The sequence below is a fragment of the Coregonus clupeaformis genome, chromosome 6 (assembly GCF_020615455.1).
Source record: "Coregonus clupeaformis isolate EN_2021a chromosome 6, ASM2061545v1, whole genome shotgun sequence".
Lineage (NCBI taxonomy): Eukaryota > Metazoa > Chordata > Actinopteri > Salmoniformes > Salmonidae > Coregonus > Coregonus clupeaformis.
The window spans coordinates 19,466,448-19,472,465 of NC_059197.1; positions in this window are offsets into that span (position 1 = coordinate 19,466,448).

Below are 6,018 nucleotides of genomic sequence, written 5' to 3' on the forward strand. Positions count from 1 at the left end.
CCTATTTGAATGAACTTTAAACAGGGTTCACTCCCCATAGTCAGTCTTCTAGACAAGGCACACACATTTACACAGAAAATAGCCCTTTACTCACTGTAGGTAGCTGTCAATCAGAACATTTTAAATAACCATGAGTCATTGCAGCCAGTGAAGGGGGCTGTGAATGTGGTCAGTGAAGGCATGGAACAGAACTGGCAAAACCACTAGCACTTAGAGGCATCCCAGTAAAGGTCAGCAGCGCACTCTCAGCGCATGGCTGTCATCACGAGGCTGCATGGCGTCTCTTCTTCCGTGGTCACATTCTAGCAGGCACACACTGACCTGTGAATGAACCTGAGGGCTATTGTCAACTCAGGGGAAACAACCGAAGCGACGCACAAAGGAAAGTCAATGGTTTACTGAGGTACTGTGTGGGTATGGACTGGGGAAGGAGGAGCAGGGGAGATGAAGGAGCATTGTCCCTTTCAACAACTGCTGCTGCCACATTGAAAAGAACATTACAAGACATTGTTGCTGTGACGTCAATGAAAACTGTACGAAGAATGGAAAGTACAAGCACATTGTTGAAAGAGAGGACATTTTAGTGAAAAGAGCACTTCGCTATGGTTTGACGTCCACCACGTGGTAGATGGTATTGTGTGAAGGTAATTCTACTGAAAGTACAGGCATGTCATGTTTGGAGCTGTGGGAGGGTTGTTTTCCTGTTCAGTGTCTGGCTGATGTGAATATCCTCCATCTAGACCCGTGACACAATCACACTCTTTTAGCACCTGCGGAACAATTCAACTGGACTGACCACCTGCACTAATTATCTGCACCTTAGCGCATATGCACTCACGCTCATCTACACACACATGTACATTCATACTGCATACACATCACAACTGCATCTACCAGACTCTTATGATTGCTAAAAACTGCACTATTTGAACACTTGGCCCCCAATCCCCAAAACACATATTGGACTATACATTGTGCCTTCCTGTATTATACTTATGCTAATACGTTTATTCTATTATGAGCTATTTACTTTGTTCGTATTCTTATCTTTTATTATTTCATGTTGCGTTGTCGAGATGGAACATGCAAGTAAGCATTTAGTTGGATGGTGTATACCATGTGGATCCCGTACATAGGACTAATAAAACTTGAAACTTGTGTTATGAGTGACTTGGTAGAGCTGCTGGCACCTGTGGTCAATACTGCCATCTGCTGGTTATAAAAACAGTTTAGTGAACTTTTCTTTCCTCTATCGGTAAAGTGTGACAGACATTTGATAAGGGAATCGTATGGTAATTTTCTGGACACAATCAAACCACACAAAAATGACAAAACACTCTTTCCTTTTTATAGATGTTTATTTGACAAAACCAGGGGTGTGAGAAGAGAATGGACAGTCAGCCACACTTCTAGGAGGCTCGTCAGAGACAGGAAACAATAGGAAATACATGGAAAAGGAAAACAACACTGTTGTTAACGGACTGCGTGCGTACTTACATACCCACAAAACAGAAAAGGGCATGACGAGAATCATATGGAACGGAAACACACTCTCGCTCTCAAACACACACACACAATTCAGACATTCAGGGGCAAGACGAGAACAGACCTATGTGAAGGAACTGTGTACCAAATGTCTCTGGATATAAACACAAAACACACAGCAATCCACCCAGAGTAGAAGCAAGTACGTGTAGAGCAGGAATTGGTAACTGATGGCCCGCATGGATCAATTAAAAAATATATTATACAGGGAGCTCCAAAAGTATTGGGACAGTGACACATTTGTTTTGGCACTGTACTCCAGCACTTTGGATTTTCATCTATATCAGGTGAAATAACACAATTTTTTTGTACATAGTCCCCCAATTTTATGGGACCAAAAGTATTGGGACAAATTTACTTGTGTATTAAAGTAGTAAAACGTTTAGTATTTGGTCCCTTTTATTGTAAATAAGAATAGAATGTTACTAAACACTTCTATATTAATGTGGATGCCACCATGATTACGGATAATCCTAAATGAGTCGTGAATAACGATGACTGAGAATGTTAAGACGCACAAATATCATACCCCCAAGAAATGCTAACCTCTCACCATTACAATAATGGGGGGGGGGGTACGATATGTGTCTAACTTTCTCACTTATCATTATTCACGATTCATTTAGGATTATCAATATTAAATGTAGAAGTGTTTAGAAATATATTCTACTCTTATTTACAAAAGCACAAAATAATCTGAAACAACCAAAACAAACAGCAAATGCATCCAACAAATTTGTAGTCACAAGTTTGATGTAGTCATTGCGTGCTATGAATGTGACCAAATACTAAACTTTTTACTACTTTAATACACAAGTGAATTTGTCCCAATACCTTTGGTCCCTTAAAATGGAGGGACAATGTACAAAAAGTTCACCTGATATGGATGAAAATACCCTCAAATTAAAGCTGACAGTCTGCACTTTACCCTCATAGTCATTGTATCATTTCAAAATGCAGAGCCAAAACAACAACAAATTGTCACTGCCCCAATACTTTTGGAGCTCCCTGTATATATTATTTTGGGAACTCACTCTGGGTCGCAACTTACTGACAGTTAGAATTTGTACAATATACAAGGTGCAATTTGGAAATGTTGTGCATCAGCAGTTTTTCTCTTGTTATGTCAGTCACGTCAGCCAGTGGTGTAAAGTCCTTAAGTAAAAATACTTTAATGTACTACTTATGTAGTTTTTTGGAGTATCTGTACTTTACTATTTCTATTTTTGACAACTTTCACTTCACTACATTCCTAAAGAAAATAATGTACTTTTTACTCCATAAAGTTTCTCTGACACCCAAAAGTACTTGTTACATTTTCAATACATACCAGGACAGGAAAATGGTCCAATTCACACAGTTATAAAGAGAATATCCCAGGTCACCCCAACTGCCTCTGATCTGGTGGACTCACTAAACTAAAAATGCTGTTTGTAAATTATGTCAGTGTTTGAGTGTGCCCCTGGCTATCCGTAAATTAAAAAAATACAAGAAAATTGTGCCGTCTGGATTGCTTAATATAAGGAATGTAAGTATATATTAAAACCAAAATACTTTGACTTTTACTCTTACTCAAGTAGTATTTTACTAGGTGACTTTCACTTTAACTTGAGTCATTTTCTATTAAGGTATCTTTACTTTTACTCAGTATGACAATTGGGTACTTTTTCCACAACTGAAAATTAGATTGGTAAGTTAGTCTAGCGGCCAGCTCTTATTAGTAATCATGGTCGAATTACCAGCTGTGTGGCCCCACTGATTTTGTTAGTCAGTCTTACTCAGATATATTAACTGCAAACATTTCTCGCCACTCTGTCAAAATGTGTAGAATTTAAGGAAATGAGCTGTAAAACAGCTCCTTTTCCTCTTTGCCCTATGGCAAAATGAGTAGAATTGCATGAAATTATAGTGCCTTCAGAAAGCATTCACACTCCTTGACATTTTCCACATTGTTTTACAGCTCAAATTTAAAATGGATTAAATTGAGATGTGTCACTGGCCTACAAACAATACCCCATAATGTCAAAGTGGAATTGTGTTTTTAGAAATGTTTACAAATTAATAAAAATGTAAAAGCTGAAATGTCTTGAGTCAATAAGTATTCAACCCCTTTTTTATGGCAAGCCTAAAGTTCAGGAGTGAAACTTTGCTTAACAAGTCACATAAGTTGCATGGACTCACTGTGTGCAATGTGTTTAATATGATTTTTTAAATGTATATGGATGTATGGTACGCAGACCTGCGAGCAAATGCGTCCCCTCAAGGAGTTCAGATTTAGTGGCCCCCACCCCCATCAAAGTTGCCCATCCCTGGCGTAGAGTAATACTTCTCAAACCTCTCCTCAGGGACCACCAGATGGTTCACATATTATTAGCCAAGGGCTTGGTGATAGTTGACTAACTGAATCAGGTGGGCCAGTTTAGGGCTACAACAAATATGTGAAACGTCAGGTGGTCCCTGAGGAAAGGACTGGGAAACCCCTGGTGTAGAGTCACTCAGTAGAGGTATCCAACAGAGAGATCGTTTAGTTTGCAGAGTTTGTCTGCTGCCAGTGGGTGTACTAGCAGCAATGGAACCACCCACTACACTAGCTCAGGGTTCAGAGATTGCTGCGCAAATTGAACAGACCTATCAATAATCTATCGATATTTATCCTGCTCTATGCATTAATTATAATAGTGCTGTTATCCGATAATGCATACTTCATGTGTGTGCAGTAAGATGTGAATGTTCAGCGAGGAAGATACAGCATAAGTGGATTTCACCGTTGACCCTCTTTAGACATGGGGCTTTCTACATACAGCCTTAGTTGTTTTAGTTGTTCTAAAACCTTCATGATGACACAGGAGGGATTGTCTCAGCCCTGTCACCCAGATCTCAGTTGGCATGGAGGGTGAAGAGATGCATTTGAGCAGTGCACACATCTCAAGAGAAAATGAGCTACAGTTTATCTAGATGTTAATCCAACTCCAGTTATGTCATTACCATCTCTGAATTTGCTGGGTTCTAGAGTGAATATTGAGTAGCAATAGTCATTTGTTTTTAAGGAACTGTCAACATGTTATGAACCTAATTCTTATTTCTAGCGTTAGTGTGACCTGTTGGATATTTGACTGAATGGCTGCAGTGAAATTTACATGTGCTGGAAAGGCTCTTTGTGCTTGTATCATGTGAGCGGGGAAAGGTCAGTAGGTGAGGGCGTCTCCATGGTTACACAAGGCTGAATGTAAACAACAGGTAGACAAGGAGATGATGAACATTGAGCTCTCACAGTTTTAAAATGACAAACAGAAAATAACAGGAAAAACAGCTAAATAAAGGGAAGGGAAGTAAGTAGAGTGCAAGCATCTTTCTGTTTTCATCGAAAAACTGTCCAATAAAAAATGAGAAACAAAACAAGAAAAAAAAGAAGTTTCAAAATGAAACATTTTAGAAAATCGGTTTGAAATGCAGTCTTGTTTTCTTTAAAAACACTTTTTAAACTACACATATACTGCATAAAATATGGGGATAGAAAACATAGGGTCTCCTTATCTTGTAGCATTTCACTCAAGAGTATTCCCATCTATTCTCACACGCTGGCTAAACTGTACAACAACACGACTCCAAAGTGAGCACTGGACAGAGGATTGTCTCATCTGTAACGCTTGCTTGGATTCTGAGGCAGAGAAAGAAGAGATGCAACTGTAGGTCAGAGCAGGTCTACAGAAAAGTGCATAAAGAATCACACATTTGTCTAAGGGGGGGCAGAAACCTTGGGGGTTCAGAGGTTCACCCCCCAATCCCCCAAAAAACATATTTTACGCTCCCATGACTGGGCAGAAAAATGCAACAATGGTACATCTTATGAAGACATTAATATATACTATTTAATATAATTATACTGAACAAAAATATAATCGCAACATGTAAAGTGTTGGTCCCATGTTTCATGAGCTGAAATAACAAATCCCAGAAATTTTCCATATGCACAAAAAGCTAATTTCTCTCAAATTTTGTGCACAAATTTGTTTACGTCCCTATTAGTGAGCATTTCTATTTTGCCAAGATAATGCCACAACACAATGCCACAGATGTCTCAAGTTAAGGAAGCGTGCAGTTAGCATGCTGACTGCAAGCATGTCCACTAGAGCTGTTGTCAGATCATTTAAAATGTTCATTTCTCTACCATAAGCCGCCGCCAACGTCGTTTTAGAGAATTTGGCAGTTCGTCCAACCGGCCTCACAATCGCAGACCACGTGTAACCACTTCAGCCCAGGACCTCCACATGCAGCTTCTTCACCTGAGGGATCATCTGAAACCAGCCAGCCGGACAGCTGATGAAACAGGAGTATTTCTGTCTGTAATAAAGCCCTTTTGTGGGAAAAAAAAACGAATTCTGATTGGCTGGGCCTAGCTCCCAAGTGGGAGGGCATATGCCCTCCCAGGCCCACCCATGGCTATGCCCCTGCCCAGTCTTGTGAAATCCATAG